Raw genomic sequence first — 19,038 nt, forward strand, 5'->3', positions numbered from 1 at the left:
AATTATACAAATATTGTCTACTATAGGTACAATGTTATGCAGCAGATCTCTAGAATTTATTCATGCTTTATAATTTAAACTTTATGCCCCTTGAAAAGCAAGTCCCTATTTCCCCTTTCACCAGCTCTTGGTACTACCATCCTATACTCTGTTTCTCTGAGTTTGACTATTTTAGATACCTCATATAAGTGGAATTATGCAGTATTTTTAATTATGTGACTGGATTGTTACACTTAGCTTAATGTCCTAAAGATTTATTCATGTGTTCTCATATGAAAAGATTTTCTACTTTTTAAAGACTGAGAGATATTCCATTGTGTATATATACCACATATTTGTTATTCAATCATCCTAGGATAATTTTTCCTGGATGACCCAGGAAAATTAATTCTCTAAACTTATTTTTTTCATTTGTATTTGGGGACCAACATTCATACCTTACTGGGCTACCATGAGGATTACATTAGTTTATGCAGTAAAGTGCTTGTCTAGAGTGCTGGCTTGATAATTATTTTTTTTCCACTTTACCACCTCAGGATCCTAGAAATTTAGATTTAATAGTATCTGAGTTTCTACAAATTCTGCAATGAAATGTTCCCATGTCATGTAACATAGATAGAATAAATATTGGTTTACTTTATTATGCTTTTATGCTTGACACACTATTACGTGTTGACACTATTATGCTTGACACATTATCCCATCACAACGGAGGTTATGTAGAAGTGTTAGTCAGGGTCTCTGTCTTCAAGAACTTTGCAATAGAGTTTGAAATACAAGAATAATGTACATAAATCTACTTTGAACATTCTGTTACCTGTCATCCCAATATCCATAATTGAATGAAATTAGCCACCAATTATAAACTTTAGGTAGAATTTATGCCTGCTTTCCTTCTACCTGTAAAAAATACATGTAATGTATATATACTATAGAGTTTGCTATAAGTAGCTTATGAATTTTAGCAGATATTATCTCTCAACAAATTTTGAGGACAAGAGTAGGAATAATTTCACATGTCTTACTGTTTTTATTCTTACTATTTTTTAATAAGAATATTTTACATATTTGTGATTCTAAGACACATATATATGTATATCATGCATTTTGTAATCATTGCTAACATGTTTTCGTACACTTTTAGAATTTCAATACAGGAATAAATGTTAGAAATCTAACATTCATTCTTAAATGGCTGCAGGGAAGTGGGGAATGGATAGAGAATATATATATTTCCCTAGATGTCCTGTCCAAATTATACATGGCATCCTCTGAAATAGATTCTGGCATCATCCTCCTCCCCACCACCCACATGCATCCTGGTGAGAGTAATTCAGAGAGTGTGTTGAAGAGAAAACTGAGGCTAAAAATGTAAAAATGTATTACCCAGAGGTCCACACATACAATATGGCAAGGTTATCATTCCCAAGTAAGTGCTCTTTCCCATAGCCTACCTGGCCACTTCCTTTAGTTTTTTTATCAGTATTGTAAACATGGTTCATGAAGTCTTTATTTCCTAATACAAATAGGTGATCTTCTGGAAACTTGTAACTCTTCAACGTTATCTTTTTTCATTGATTTACCATATTCTACATTTATTAAAATTATTTATAAGTTGTATAGTTTATTTTAATGCAGCCTATTAATATTTAAACACTGTCTCCCTTGCCTGCATTATGTCTTGAACATTGTAATTTATCAGTAAATATCCAGCTTAAATATAGTCATATAAATAACATCTCTAGAGTACAAAGTTGTATTTATTAATGTTTTATAATTTAATTGTTAAGGGAGGTATATTAGTCATTGTTCAATTAGGAAAGAAAACTACTCTAGATTTTTTAAACAGAGAGGGCTTTGTGCCAGAAATTGATTACAAAATAGTTGAAATGGATAGAGGAGGAAAACGATGTGCTTGAGAAACCAGCAAGAGGAGATATTACCTAGAGATTAAGAAGCAACTACAACCCATAGGCTCATACCCATCAGCCCACATTGCTGTTGATCTTCTGGTGGTGCTACAAGTGCCATTGCTTCTACTGAAACTGCACTATTGCTGAGATTGCCCTGCTGCAGATGCTGCTGAAATTACCACCAGTACTGCTAGAAACCCAGCGTTCTAATATATATGCAGTCCTTCAGTCATTAATTGCTAATGCCACCACAAAATATTAACAGAAGAACGGGAAAATTATGAAACTGTTTTTCTCTAGCCTTCAAATTCACTGCCAGTGCTACCCATTTATGGACTCTAACTGAAAAACGGCTTTCAAGCGTGTATAGGATTTCGTTTTCTGGTTTCTAGACTCCTGTGACTCAAGGAAGAATAAAGACTGAGAATGGAGTTGAAAGTCAACAGGTGAATGGGGTTATTCATGCTCTCTCAGATACTACTGGCAAACAAGCTCCTTTTGTCTTAAAGTAACCAAGTACACTTGTGGATATAAAACTTCAGAGAGCAACTAGTAGAGGTAATTTGGAGAAAGAGCCAGATTTATATGGAATGTGGTTACTCACATGAAATATGATTTAATCAACAATCTGCCAAACAGTGCTATAAACATCTTCATTACTTGGCCTGTTTAAGGCACAGTTAGGATATTTAAAGCATAATTTATACTCAAAGGAGTATAAATTGTACTCTTTTATAATTTAGTATAATTTGTATACCCTTTTATATACAAAAGGCAGAAACACAACTATTTAGTGTTTACTATTATGCAAAGTAGTTTACATGTGTTACCCTCTTCATCCTTGAACCAACCTTGTAAAGTTTTAATTTACAGAAACCGAAAGCAGAAAAATGTTGAGAAAATTGTCCATCTTCACAGTAAGAGGTAATAGACCCAGGCTTTAAAATAAATTTGCTCTGATTTGGTCTGATTCCAAACTCGACCATCTTTCCTGTAAGTTAGTTCTATTAAAAGCCTCACTTTATTTGCAATATCTATAGTAAAGCTAGCCTCAAATGTATTTATGTGTGTGTGTGTGTATATATATATGTGTGTGTGTATATATATATATGTGTGTGTGTATATATATATATGCAATTTATTTTAAATGTTGACATTGGTAATACAAATTTAAAGCAAACCATGAGAATAATCCTTCTCAAATAGGCAGAGAGTGAGAGGGAGACTGGAGAATCAGAAGCTCCAGAAGGTTTAATAATGATTATAATGAAGGTGATACTGTAGATATTGATAACAATAACTACAGTTAAAATTTGAGAGCTAATACTGTGCCCGACATTACGCTAACCATGTTATATGGTCTATATTATTTTACCCTCACAACAATCCTATGATGTACATCAAATTATTATATTCAAGTATGTACATAATATTATTATATTACATGTTACATGTAAGGAGATTGAAGATTAAACCAGTTAAGTAGCTTTAGACTCAAACTTTGAACTCAGGAAGTCTTGCTGTAGCACTTAAAATATTAACTACTAAACTATGTCGTTCCTTAGAAAATTATGTTTTGTTGATATCCATGGAAAGTAATGGACATATGTGAATATATTTTGTCATGAACAATTTACATGGAAAGGAGGGAAAAGAGTGATAGTGTGTGGAGAAGGGAAATTTCTCTTGTGGGTTTTAGGGAAGGGATGAAATTCAAAGGAAAACAATACAAATAAGTTTTACTATGTGGTCAGAATCCAGAGAAGCACAGTAGTAGGTTTGGTGTAACTATTTGTATTTGATTTTAATCAAGATTATTCCAGAATGACAAACTGAGCCTAGGCAAGTTGGATTAAGCCTGACTGATATGGTGATGGCCCACCCGACATCTAATAACAGCACCTGTGGTATTGAAGATGTCTAAATCGGGACATGTCTTTTATGGGGAGCATTTTCTTACATAATAAAGGTGAAAAGTATGCACTGCTGAAATATCAGACATAAAATAATATGTATTATTTAAAGGTTGATTGAGTAAACTGGCAGAGAAAAAATAGTGAGTGTTAGGGTAATTACAGCTATCATAGGTGGGAATGGCTGTGGACCCATGGGCATGGTTTTGGAGATAAAACCACTGATTTTCTTGGTGGTGGTACGAAAAGTTGTAGGAGTGGTGAAAATCAGCTGAGGAGCCCTTGCTGTGGAGATGCTGTGGATTCTGTTAAGTTGAAGATCTTTAGACATAAATCATGCTTGTGTTTCTTTAACAATATCCGAAATAAAATCTTTGGAAGTGAGACAAAGTCACTCATGCTACATTATTCACTATTAAGTATGCAACAGGGGTCTTTTAGTGCAGGGGTCCCCAGTCCCCAGGCAACAGATCTGTAGCGGTATCTGGCCTGTTAGGGACTGGGCTGCAGAGCAGGAGGTAGGCGGCAGGCAAAGAAGCAAAGCTTCATTTGTATTTACAGCTACTCCCCATTACTGGACTTTCTACTTGTACTCTGCCTGCTGTCAGATCAGTGGCAGCATTATATTCTCATAGGAGCATGAACCCTATTTTGAACTGCTCATGTGAGGGAGCTAGGTTGCACACTCCTTTGCCTGATAATCTGTCAGTGTCTCCCATCACCCCCAGGTGGGACCATGTAGTTGCAAGAAAACAAGCTCAGGGCTCTCACTTATTCTGTGTTACGGTGAGTTGTATAATTATTTCATTATTATTACAATGTAATAATAAAGAAATAAAGAGCACAATAAATGTAATTCACTTGAATCATCCTGAATCCCTCCCCACCCCTCACCCCCAGACCACCTGCCTGTGGAAAAATTGTCTTCCACAAAACCAGTCCCTGGGGCCAAAATGGTTGGGGACTACTGTTCTAGGGGCTGAGAGATCTGTGTTGAATGAGTTATAAACTTCATTTAGATAGCAGATTTTGAGGATATATCCAAGACCTTCTGTTCTGCTTTCTGAGTGTTAAGCTAGGCTTAGTCTTATGTGTCCTAGGGCAACTTAGGTATCTCTGAATAAGGAGCACTGCCTCCTTCTCTTATGGCATTGATTTCTCTGGAGCTGGATAAGGGCAGATCCTAGAAACAGAAAATTTGGGGCCATTTGGGCAAATTATAAGACCTGAAGACACCTAAAGCCAGTCATATTTCACAATGTTTTTCATTGTGGCTGAAGTTAAAGAACAGAAATGTTTTTGTCAACACCTACAACACCTAGTAAAAAGCCTCAAAAGTCATTGCAACATCAAGTACACTATTCCCTAAGCTAACTCTTCTCTGAGATTTTTTCGCTATTTTTCTAGTTGAAGCATTCCTTTGGTGCTTCTTACATCCATATATGACAGCTCCAATATTCATTGACTTCGTTTGTTCATTTTCTCAGTTTCTGCTTTAGTTTCTTATCGTGTGTACATAATATATATGTATGTATACATACTTTGCCTTACATTAATTGTAAAGTCATAATTTTTTTGGTGGAGAAAAGGCTATATATTTATAAAGCATCTTCTTAATATATTAAAATTGTGATTATATCTTCTATACTACTTTGTATCTTATATTACCTTTCCCATCAGAAAAATCCTCACCCAGTTTCTTTCTTTCTCCCCATTTTAGAGGAAACACTTATGTGTACTATTTTTCACTTCATCTTGAAAACAACACTGCCATTACTTTTACCACTTTTTTTCATTACTTTCTCAGACAAACTCCTTAAACCAAGAGTCTTATTTTCCCTACTTAAGTCAGATTTTAAAGATTTTAAAATACTCTGCAAAATTCTAAATTATGATGCAATTCAATTAATGTGATGTTTTAGAATACAGAGCTATTACATGTTTAAGCTCATTGTCTATTTTCCTTAATTTTTGGCTTCCATGTTTTTTATCTTTACTTTAAAGATAGATTCCAATTTTCTAATACCCATACTTTTTATAACGTCTTACAAAACTTTACAATATTGCTTTTAAAATTCAAGATTTCAGAAAAGGTTTAAGATACTTTCTTTTAACATTTTTGAGCAGAATGTATTTTGAATATTCTAAATTTCTAGGATTTGGTTTATAGGTTCCACTTTAATGCTACTTTTTAAAATCAATAAATTGCAATGTCTTCAAAAGCATGCATAAGCGAAAAAAATCAGATTGTCCTTAGAATTATATCTGTCTTTTCTTGTTCATAATTTTTATTTTTACACATTCAAAACTAAGACAACATGCTATTAATACCCCAGGATCTGGGAGAAATAACAAAAATATAGCCATGCAATATTTGATTATCTTGACTGCATTATCCCTAAGTTGTTTTTTGCTAACACCATAACCTCTAAATCTGGAAAGTTGTACAGGCACCCCAACTGGGCTGTTATTTACTGCCCTCTCTTACCTCTAAACTATTATAATAGCCACAATAAAATAGGCTTTGCTAGAACTAACACATATGCCAAAAGGGTTTGGGCTCATGAAATTCACATATTGTTCTCCATTTGCTCAATATAGGACTTTCAAATTGGGAGAACTAACACTTTTAATAGTTTTTCTGTTTCATATCACCACAGTATATAAGAAAAATATTGGATGAACAAAATGCAATTTTATCATTTTAGAAGAAATTACCCATTCAATAAATATGACTGGATAATTTCTGTGGCTTCATGCAAAAAGTATATACACAACATGAATCAAACTGACCAAAACTGAAGCAGAATTTGCCATTCAACATTATTTGGTAAAGCAATGAAGAATCTACCTTTTAGTTGCATTTGGTGGTTCAGCTTGGGGGCCAGGAAAATACTTGTTTGTAGCCTCTAATAATTTTTAAATTTTTTTATGTAATACCTGATTTGAACAAAATATATATACACTGTAAAGAATAATAATTATACAAACACCTCCCAATCCACCAACCAATAAAACGACTAAGACATTACCAATATTGTTGCATCTATCTGTATGCTCTTTTCCTATTCCATTGTCTTGCATCTACCCTCCACATTCACTGCCAGGCTATAACCACTGCCATCAATCTTGCATTTATTATCTCTACCCTTTTAATACCCTTTATTATACATGTATATGTCCCATTGTTGCTGGTGGGCCCATTCAGGTTCTTGACTTCACCACACAAAAAAACTTGAGAGCGAGTCTAAAGTAAAAGTAAACAAGATACTTTATTGCAAAGCAAAAGTACACTCTGACAGCTGATCAGAGTAGTCTGCTCACAGGTGAAACAGCACCAACTGACACTGGAGAAACTGGCTTTATGGGAGTCTTACATAATTATTCATGAAGGGGTGGAAAGGGGTGTTGCTCTCATGTATGTTATGGGTTATTTTCTGTAAGCCACATGTGCAAGATTTAAGATGCTAACGAGACATATAATGCATACAATACAATACATTGTATGTCTCATTAGCATCTTAAATCTCCCCCCAGCGGTGTGTCTTTTACTTTATAATGAGTGTAAGTCAACTCAAGGACACTAATAGTGGGTTTTTCACTTTTGCAAATTGGGGGATTTTCCCTTCTGCTCTTTTACTTTCTTGCTGAAGTATGTTCTAACCATGAGCTCAGGATATGATCTGTGCATTGTTTGGATAGTTTGTTCTTTCCATCCATTTGACAAGTTCTTTTGTTTCCTGTCTAGGAAGCCTATGACCACCCTATCTAATCTACTTCATTTTCTCTTTCAGAGTCTGCGTCCATATTCTTATGGGTTGTTGAAGGGCTAGGTCACTTCTTCTAGAGCAGCTTCATGCTGAGAGACAGCAGCGTCCCTGCTGAACCAGGGCCTGAAAGTCTCTATCTGATTTAAACATTATTGGTCATATCCTCCAATAGGATAGGCTGGAGTTCCTGCATAACCATCATTTTGATGTGTAACTGTTGCAACCTAAAAGACACAAAGTTTACAAGGGGGTTAAGCAAGTAAGTCCCAAAGATTAATAGTGACACAATATATTGAGCAAAGTGTTTCTTTCCCATCTGGGCTGGCCTATTCCACCCAGTTTTCTTGTGGGAAAAACTATGAGCAAAACAAAGTGTAACATAATTGTACCAAAATAAAAGATTCACAGATAAAGAACAAAGAAGGCTGTTTAACTCCGATGCTTTCCGTCCTGGTTGCCTGGAAGCTTTAAATCCTCCAGTGCTTCATATAAATAGCTTGGAGTCTGCATCAAGGGTTTCTGTGAAGACTCAAATGGAACAATTTCTTTGTTCTTGATAAGTGCACCCAAGGTCCCATACCTCTAAGTTTTACTGCAGTTGTTTTACTCAGGAGCACCTGATATGTACTACTTAATTTAGGTTGAAATGGATTACTTGAGGAACTCTTCTTTTATGTCTTAAGACAGACCATGTGTTTTTTGTTTGTTTGTTTGTTTTGTTTTTCTTTGTTTTTTTTGTTTTTGTTTTTGTTTTTGTTTTGTTTTTGTTTTTGTTTTTGTTTTTTTGCTTTTACTTGATAGAGGATGCTTTCTGCTTTTACTCTGAGGGAATATTTCCCCCTCAGAGTTTGATGCTGGGAGAGCTTGGTTCCCATACCCTTGAAGTGCCTTTTGTACTAGCCCTAAATTTACAACTTAGGGGTAGAGTGAAAAATCCTAGTCTGCCATTTGCCATCAACACCAATGATAATGCAGCATTTGGCAGATAGGGATCCAGGACAGAAAGTGAGAACTGGCAGTCCAGACCCTGTGTCTACAAGGAAATCAATATATTTACCTGACACATCCAGATTTAACTGAGACTCTGTTGCTATGATTGGGACTGATTGCCTCATCAGAGCCATTGTCTGCCTTGGGCCCCTTCAGTCTTTCGCCGGGGGCAGCAAGGCATTAGGAGTCCCATCCTCCCCTCAGAGTTGGGGACAGACCTTTCTCCATTGCCCTTTTTTTTTTGCCACATTGATGACGGGACCCAGAGGGATTGCAAGCCTGTAGGCCCTTGTTACTCACTTGGCATTCTAGACTCCAGTGTCTTGACTTTCCACAGGTACAGCAAGGCCCTTGTGGTTTCTCCCAGGATGAGCTGGAGGTGGGAGTTTTTCTCCCATAGCAAGGGCCCAAAATTGACCCTCTCTTTAGTCTCTCTCTGCCTTTCTTTGGTTCCTATGTGCCTCTTTTGCCCTGTCTCAGTTACAAAAGCTGCATTTAGCAGGTTATATGTGGGGATATGGGTACCCATGGTCAGCTTTTGTAATTTTATAAGACCATGGCTATGTTTCCCCAGGTCATTTGAAAAGACATAGACAAGGCCTGGAATTCCTCCATATACCTTGGGGGGTCCTCAGAGAATTGTCTTAGCCTTTGTTTGCATTGAGATAAATTTGAAATGTGAAAGGGAGGTGGATTTGAATTATCTCGCCTCTTTATTTGCTACTTCCCTGAGGAAAAGTATAGTCTGTCTTTCATTTCAAGTGGGTGATATGATGCTTCACTTCAAGTTGTCCCAATAAGATTGTGCTCCTCACGAAGTGGAAAACAGACAGGTTGATATGGAGGGTGAATTAGTCTGTTTTCATGGTGCTCATAAAGACATACCTGAGACTGGCAGGAAGAAGAGGTTTAATTGGACCTAAAGTTCCACATGGCTGGAGAGGCTGCAGAATCATGGTGGGAGGCAAAAGGCACTTCTTGCATGCTGGTGGCAAGGAAAATCAGGAAGAAGCAAGTGTAAACCCCTCATAAATTGATCAGATCTCATGAGACTTATTCACTATCACAAAGAATAACATGGGAAAGACTGGGCCCCATGATTCAATTACCCCCCCCGGGCTCCTCCCACAACACAGGGGAATTCTGGGAGATACAATTCAAGTTGAGATTTGGCTGGCAACACAGCCAAACCATATTATTCTTCCCTGGCCCCTCCACATCTCATGTTCTCACATTTCAAAACCAATCATGTCTTCCCAAAAGTCCCCCAAAGTCTTATGTCAGCATTAACCCAAAGTCCACAGTCCAAAGTCTCATCTGAGACAAGTCAACTCCCTTCTGCCTATAAGCCTGTAAAAAGCAAGCTAGTTACTACCTAGATACAATGGAGGTACAGGTATTGGGTAAATACAGCCATTCCAAATGGGATTGGCCAAAACAAAGGGGTTACAGAGCCTATGCAGTCTGAAATACAGTGGGGGCAGTAAATTTTAAAGCTTCAAAATGATCTCCTTTGGCTGCAAGTCTCACATCCCGGTCACACTTTAAGGTTCCCATAGTCTTGAGCAGTTCCACCCCTGTGGCTTTTCAGGGCATAGCCCCCTTCCTGGCTGCTGTCACAGGCTGGCATTGAGTGTCTGTGGCTTTTCCAGGCACATGGTGCAAGCTGTAAGTGGATCTACTATTCTGGGGTCTGGAGGACGGTGGCCCTCTTCTCATAGCTCCACTAGATGGTGCCCAAGTAGGGACTCTGTGTGGGGGCTCCAACCCCACATTTCCCGTCCACACTGCTCTAGCAGGGGCTCTCCATGAGGGCCTGCCCCTGCAGCAAACTTCTACCTGGGCATCCAGGCATTTCTGTACATCTTCTGAAATCTAGGTGGAGGTTTCCAAACCTGGGAGATACAATTCAAGTTGAAATTTGAGTGGGGACACAACAAAATCGTGTCGGGGGGCGGGTAGTAGAAGACTGTTAAGTCTAGTGGGGAAAGATCACTAGGAGAAATATAAGAGGTTTTAGAGATAATCCTTGAACTAGATTTTAAGAAAGGATAGCTGTTGGTGGGAGGCACGTTTCCTAATACGGAGTCATTAATTATGTTAGGTTCCCCAAACCCTTTTTATAAACATGGGCATAACATATTCGGCATTGGTCTTAAAGAGTATTATCTGAATATAGAGCCATTTTATTGGGGGAGGAATGTCACATTTCTGTGAGACCTTGGGGAATTTCCGACCATAATTACAAGATAGTATTGTTCTCGGCCATGCTGTGTTGCAAAGAAATATGAGTTTCTTTTTAACTCATTTAATTTAAAATAAGCCCAATTCTGGTGAATATATCCTAGAGGGGAGTTATCAAGGATAGAGTTCTGTTTTCCTATCCTGGTGGTTGTTATTGGACTGTCTTACACCATGAAAACAAAAGAAAGACAGAAAGACTAGTTACTGGGTGTGACTCTAATTCATTTCCTTTTTTCTTGAGCAAGATGCTAGTACATGATTTAAATGTCCCATCCATAATCATCTCCAAAGGGCTAGAGCATCAAGACTCTAGTATGGATATCCCCTGCTGTCTCGTGCTTCTCTAGATCCAGGCATCTGTGGTGTCAAACATACCTCCATGATCGGCTAACAGTATCTTTATTTGTTTCCTCCGTTCCTGAGTGAGGGACCATTCAGTGGTCAAATGTACAAATTAATCCTCATCATCTAAGCTATGGAACTTCCCTTTCTGATGAGGTTTTGACAGTTTACTCTTGTATACTTGATGCCACATTGATATGGTTTGGCTCTGTGTCCCCACACAAATCTCATCTTGTAGTTCCCATAATTTCCATATGTTATGGTAGGAACTAGGTGAGAGATAATTGAATCATGAGGGTGGGTCTTTCCCATGCTGTCTTTGTGATAGTGAATAAGTCTCATGATATCTGAGGGTTTAAAAAATGGGAGTTTCCCTGCACAATCTCTTTTTGCCTACCACCATCCATGTAAGAAGTGACTTGCTTCTTCTTGCCTTCTGTCATGATTGTGAGGACTCCCCAGCCGTGTGAAACTGTAAGTCCATTAAACCTCTTTTTCTTCCCAGTCTCAGCTATGTCTTTATCTGCAGCGTGAAAACTGACTAATACAGTAAACTGGTACCAGTAGAGTGGGGTGCTGCTGAAAAGATACCTGAAAATCTGGAAGCAACTTTGGAACTGGGTAACAGGTAGAGGTTGGAACAGTTTGGAGGGCTCAGAAGAAGACAGGAAAATGTGCAAAAGTTTGGAACCCCCTAGAGGCTTGTTAAATGTGTTTGCCCAAAATGCTGATAGTGGTATGGACAATAAAGTCCAGGTTGAGATGGTCTCAGATGAATATGAGGAACTCATTGGGAACTTGAGCAAAAGTGACTCTTCTTATGTTTTAGCAAAGAGGCTGGTGGCATTTTTCCTCTGCCCTAGATATTTGTGGAACTTCAAATTTGAGAGAGATGATTTAAGGTATCTGGCAGAAGAAATTTCTAAGCAGCGAAATGTTCAAGAGGACTCAGGTGCTGTTAAAAGCATTCAGTTTTCTAAGAGAAGCAAAGCATAAAAGTTCAGAAAATTTGCAGCCTGACAATGCAGTAGAAAAGAAAATCCCATTTTCTGAGGAGAAATTCAAGCTGGCTGCATAAATTTGCATAAGCAATGAGGAGCTGAATGTTAATCATTAAGACAATAGGGAAAATGTCTCCAGGTTATGTCAAAGGTGTTCACGGCAGCCTGTCACAGGCATGGAAGCTCCGGAGGAAAAAGTGTTTTCATAGGCCCGGCCTAGGGTCCCCATGCTGTGTGCAGTCTAGGGACTTGGTTCCCTGTGTCCCAGCTTCTCCAACCATGATTAAAAGATACCAAGGTACAGCTTGGACTGTTGCTTCAGAGGGTGGAAGCCCTAAGCCTTGGCAGCTTACACATGGTGTTGAGCCTTCAAGTGCACAGAAGTCAAGAATTGGGGTTTGGCAACCTCAGCCTAGATTTCTGAAGATGTATGGAAACGCCTGGATGCCCAGGTAGAAGTTTGCTGCAGGGGCTGTGCCCATATGGAGAAACTCTGCTAGGGCAGTGTGGAAGGGAAATGTGGGGTCAACGCCCCCACACAGAATCCCTACTGGGGCACCACCTAGTGAAGCTGTGAGAAGAGGGCCATTGTCTTCCAGACCCCAAAATGGTAGATCTACTAACAGTTTTCACCATGTGCCTAGAAAAGCTGCAGTCACTCAATCCCATCCTGTGAAGGCAGCTGGAAGGGAGGCTCTACCCTGCAAAGCCAGAAGAGCAGAGCTGCCCAAGACCATGGGAATACACCTCTTGCATCAGCATGACCCGGATGCGAGACCTGAAGTAAAAGGAGATTATTTTGGAGCTTTAAGATTTGACTGCCCCACTGGATTTTGGAATTGCATGAAGCCTGTGGTCCCTTTGTTTTGGCCAATCTCTCCCATTTGTAATGGCTGTATTTACTCAATGTCTGTACCCTCATTGTATCTAGGAAGGAACTAACTTGCTTTTGATTTTACAGGCTCATAGGTGGAAGGAAGTTGCCTTGTCTCACATGAGACTTTGGACCATGAACTTTTGAGTTAATGCTGGAATGGTTTAAGACTTGGGGACTGTTGGGAAGGCAGGATTGGTTTTGAAATATGATGACATGAGATTTGGGAGGGGCCAGGCATGGAACGATATGGTTTGGCTCTGTATATTCAACCAAATCTCATCTTGTAGCTCCTGTAATTCCCACATTATTGGAGGGACCAGTGGGAGACAATTGAATCACGGTGGCGGGTCTTTCCTGTGCTGTTCTCATGATAGTGAATAAGTGTCATGAGATCTGATGGTTTTGAAATGGGAGTTCCCCTGCACAAGCTCTCTCTTTTTGCCTGCCACCATCCATGTAAGATGTGACTTGCTTCTCCCTGCCTTCTGCCTTGATTGTGAGGCCTCCCCAGCCATGTGGAACTGTAAGTCCATTAAACCTCTTTTTCTTCCCAGTCTCAGGTATGTCTTTATCCACAGCATGAAAACGGACTAATACACCCATAAAGAGGGGGCCAATTCCAAGGTGTATTGCCCTTGACTGCATATCCTTATGATACCATGATCTTTTAATGTCCTATTTTCCCCTCTCACAGATTATTTGCAAGACTCGAGCAGTAGTACAACTCACTATACTGGGATAATTGCCAGGTTTAAAAACTTATTTCTTCTGCCTCCAGTAATCAGAAACTAAAATTATTATTTTTTTCTCTATTCAGTCATGGCCTATTTTGACGAAGACGTTTTCTATTTGTTCAAACTTATCTTTAAAACGTGACAAAGGCATCTAATTAGGGACACAAAAAGGTTGAAATCTCCAACATTAGGTTCTTTAATTTGGTAGTGATAGGGGTTTTTATGTAATCTGATATGGTCCTGAAAGACAATACATTTGTCAGAGCTTACTCGAGAAGCCAATCAGGAGATCAAAGAACAAAATTTATTGCCCTACCAATAAGGGATTAAAGTACAAAAGTAACAGTTGTTAGCAGCTATTGAAGCTAAGCAAGGATATGAAGAGGGCATTATGAAGGGATGAAAATATAGATTCAAGGAAGGTAGAAGAGCCTCCAGGGAGGCTTGCCTTAGCTGGTGACCAGCTTCAATTTTCTTGCCAGTCCTGCCACTATCACCACTTCCTGTTGCCAGTTGCCTAGTTCAGGTTCACTGCACAAAAGAATTTGAAAGTGAGTCAAAGTAAAAGTAAGCAAGAGAGTTTATTGCAAAGCAAAAGTACACTCTCACATCTGATCAGAGTGGGTTGATCCAAGGTGAGACAGCAACAACTGACACTGGAGAAACTCCCTTTATGAGAGTCCTACCTGATTATTCGTGAAATGGTGGGAAGAGGTGTTGCTGTTAAGTATGTTATGGGTGGTTTTCTGGCAGTGCATGAGCTGCGATTGTACATGCTAGTACATACATACCATGTCTCATTAGCATCTTAAATCTTCACCCAGAGATGTGTTTTTTTACTATTAATGAGCATAGGTCTGCCCAAGGACACTAATCATGGGTTTTTGCACTTGCAAAACTTTGGGGATTTTCCCTTCCTCTCTTTCACCTTCTTGCTTCAGGATGTTCTAACCATTGGTTCAGCATGTGGCCTATGTACTGTTGGATGGTTTGTTTTATCAGTTTGACAATTTTGTTTTGTTTTGTTTTCTGTCAAGGGAGACTGTGTCCACCCTATCTCACATACCTCACCTTTATCATGTATTGTTTGTCTTGGCTTATTTTTAAGCATTATAAAAATAGCATTATATTGCATGCTGTCTTCTACAACTTATTTACATAAAATATGGTGTTATGAATAATAAAAAAGTTGTTCATTATTTAAGGCTATTCATTTTCACCACTGTTTCATATTTCATCATGTGAAATATAGGAGACATTATTCATCCATTTTTTTGTCAGTGAATATTAAGCTTGTTTCCAAATGTTGCCTTTTATAAACAATGTCTCCATGAAGATATTTATATATTTATTTTGGTAAATTAGTGCAACATGCTTTTTTAGTACAGTGGTTCTGAAAGTGTGGTCCCTAGACAGACAGCATCAATATCACCTGGAAGCTTGTTATGAATGCACAATTTGGGGTTCCACCTCTGACCTTCTGAATCACATACTCTAGGGGTGAGATCCAGAAATTTGTGTTTAACAAGCCCTCTGATATTGTTTGGCTGTATCCCCACCCAAATCTCATTTTGAATTGTAGTTCCTGTAATCCCCATGTGTCATGGGAGGGACCCAGTGGAAGATAATTGAATCCTGGGGGCAGTTTTCCCCATCCTGTTCTTGTGATAGTAAGTTAGTTCTCACGAGATCTGATGGTTTTATAAGGGGCTTTTCCACCTTTTGCTCGGCACTTCTTTGCGGCTGCCATGTGAAGATGGACGGGTTTGCTTCCTTTTCTGTCACGCTTGTAAGATTCCTGAGGCCTCCCCAGCACTGCAAAACTGTGAGTCAGTTAAACCCCTTTCCTTTATAAATTATCCGGTCTCGGGTATTTCTTCATGTCAGCATTAGAACAGACTAATACACCCTCTATTTGACACTGCTGCATGCTCATGTTTGAAAACCACCACTCCAGCATATAATCCCATTAAAAGAATGTCTGGCTCATAAATTGTCTTTGTATCTTCAAATCCATGAAATAATGGTAAATTGTTTCCTGAAGAGACTTTACCAGCCAGCAATGTATAAGTTCCACTTTCATTTTACCCATATTCTCATCTGCCCTAAGATTCTTAGTGAAAAACTTATTTTTCATCCGGTAGGTAAAAAAGTTTCTCATTGCCATCTTAGTTTGCATATCTCTAAATGTGAATGAAGTTGTTGCCATCTTAGCTCGCATAGCTCTAAATGTGAATGAGGTTGATTTTTTTTTTTTTGAAACGGTCTCATTCTGTTGCTCAGGCTGGAATGCAATGGCACAATCACAGTTCACTGCAGTTCCAACCTTCCTGGGTTCAAGTAGTCCTTCTGCCTCAGCCTCCTAAGTAGAGAATCTTTTAACTTTTATGTGTGCCAGTATTTCTGTGAATGTTTGTTCATGTATTTTGCCCATACTTGTGGAATTGTTTACTTTTTCTTATTGACTTGTGGGAGTTCTTTGTGTATTTTTGAAATTTTGTTTTGCCAGTTAGATATGTAGATAATATCTTCTCCCAGTTTAATATGTATTTATTTTTTCTATTTATTCAAAGAGTAATTTGAGGAAGAGAATTTCTTGATTTAAATGTAGCCATACGTACCATTTTTTCTCATATGATTGGCATATTGAGGGATTAAAAATTCTTTCACTACCATAATGTCATAAAATTATATTCTGGTATTGTTTCTTAAAAGTTTTATATGTTTGCCTTTCATATTTTAGTTTTTAACCCATTGGGGGCTGATTTTTCTGTAAGGCATATAAGAATCTAATTTTATTTTTTAAATATGAAAATATATCAACACATTTTATTAAGTGTTTCCTTATCTCTGATAATCTATAATGCCATCCCTACCTCTTCTCAAATTTCCTTATATGTGTGGTAGTCTGAGCATCACTACTTGAAACCATTGGTCAAATTCCTCCAAAGCACACTGTTGGGATTTCTGTTAGAATTATATCAATTCTTTTATCATAGAAAGACTCCAGAACACTTGAATTCAGAACAATTCTGCTTCACTTGTATGCTATTGCTACACGATGTTTTTCACCCCAATAACAAATTGTAGTTATTTTGCACTTACACCTACAATGTTTATGTTTACCTATCTCTTTATTCACCATGGCTTTTAACATCTCAGCTCTTCTTTGTGAGGTCATTTCTTACTTGAATTATATCACTTAGAAGTTTCTTTAGTGAAGATTTGTTTGTAGCAAACACTTTTAGTATTTGTTAATATAACTTGATCTTTATTCTACTTTCTTGAAGATCATCTATTCTGCTATAGGTCTCTCAGTGAACATTTATTCTTATTATTTTGGAATGGTTGCTGCATGTTTTTTGTTGTTGTCTTGATTGCCACTGTTTAAGTCTGCCTTTAGTTTTATAGTTATTTGTAGGTGATCTGTTCTTCCTCTTTACCTGTTTTCTAAGCTTTTATTTTAAAATAATTATAGATTCAGAGGAAGTTGCCAAAATAGTACAGATAGGTATCATTCATCCAATTCCCACCAATTATTATATCTTACATAACTATAATACAATATCAAAACCAGGAAATAAACTTTGGTGCAAAGTGTGTGTGTATAGATTTATGTAACCACCACCATAGTGAATATTGCAAAATAATTATTTCATCACACCAAAGACTTTCATTGCGCTACCCCTTTATAGTCACACTTATCTACCTCCCCCATCACCATCCCTAAACCATATCAATCCCTAATCTAGTCTCCATCCTTATACATTTGTTATTTTGAAAATGTTATATAAATGGAATCATAGAGTAGGTGACTTTTTGATAGTTGCTTTATACTCAGCAAAATGCCCTTTGAGGTAAGGCCATTTTTGTGTTTTTGTATATATCAATAATTGCTTCCATTTTATTGCTAATAGTATTTCATAGATGTTTCACAGATTAACCATTTTCCACTTGAGAAACATTTTGTTTGTTTCCAGTACAGAGTAATTAAAAATAAAACTACTGTGAAATCCATCTATATATATTTTGGGGATCATAAAGTTTCATTTCTTGGGGGAGTAAATGCCGAAGATTACTGATTCTTAGTGTAATTGCATGTTTAGTTTTATTTTTAAAAATCTGCAAAACAATTTTCAGAATGACTATAGCATTTTACGTCCTAAAAAGTAGTATATTATTTATCTAATTTCCCTGAATTTGCACCAGCATTTGGTATTATTACTAGTTTCTTTAAAAAGTTTAGCTGTTCGAATAGGTGTGTAGTGATATTTCAACATTATCCACTAATACATAAAAGTTAAACCACAATGAGATATCATTTATCAAAATTAAAGAAGAAAGTGATAATTTTTAAAGTATCCTTCCTTTTCTATTTTCTCAGAAAGTTTGTGTAAAATTGGAAATAACAGATTCAGTATTTGCTAGGATTCTCCAGGAGAATCTTCTGGACCTTAAGATGTCTTATATGGGGGGCAGGGGGGTTATAAATTACAAATTATTTTTATTTAATTGATATGGGACTATTAAAATGATCTATTTTATGTTGAGTGAACTGTGGTAGATTTTAGGCTTAGAGAAAATTGATGATTTTATCTCAGTTGTCAAATTTACAGTCTAAAGTTGTTCATTTCTTATCCTCATGATGTTTAGAGGGTCGGTAGTGGTGTATTATATTTCATTCCTTATATTATTAATTTTTGCTATTTCTTTTTGTCAGTCTTGCTAGATGTTTCTAACTTTCTTTTAATTTTTGTGGCTACATAGTAGGTATATATATTTATAGGGTATATGATATGATACAAGCATGCAATGCATAATAGTGACATCAGGGTAAATGAGATATCCATCAACTAAAGGATTTATCTTTCTTTATGTTACAAACAATCCAACTATACTCTCAGTTACTTTAATATGTGCAGTAAATTATTGTTGACTGTAGTCACCCTGTTGTGCTAGCCAATACTGGATCTTATACAATCTATCTAACTATAATTTTGTGCTCATTAACCATTCTTACCTCTCCCCCAACCCATCATTCCTAGTCTTTGGTAACCATCATTCTACTCTGTCTCCATGAGTTCAGTTGTTTTAATTTTCAGCTCCAACAAATAAATAAGAACATATAAACTTTGTCTTTCTGTGCCTGGCTTATTTCATTAACATGATGCTCTCCATTTGCACACATGTTGTTGCAAATAACAGGATCTGATTCTTTTATGGCTGAATAGTAGTCCATTATGTATAAGCACCA

This window comes from Pan paniscus, chromosome X (genome assembly GCF_029289425.2).
Source record: "Pan paniscus chromosome X, NHGRI_mPanPan1-v2.0_pri, whole genome shotgun sequence".
NCBI lineage: Eukaryota > Metazoa > Chordata > Mammalia > Primates > Hominidae > Pan > Pan paniscus.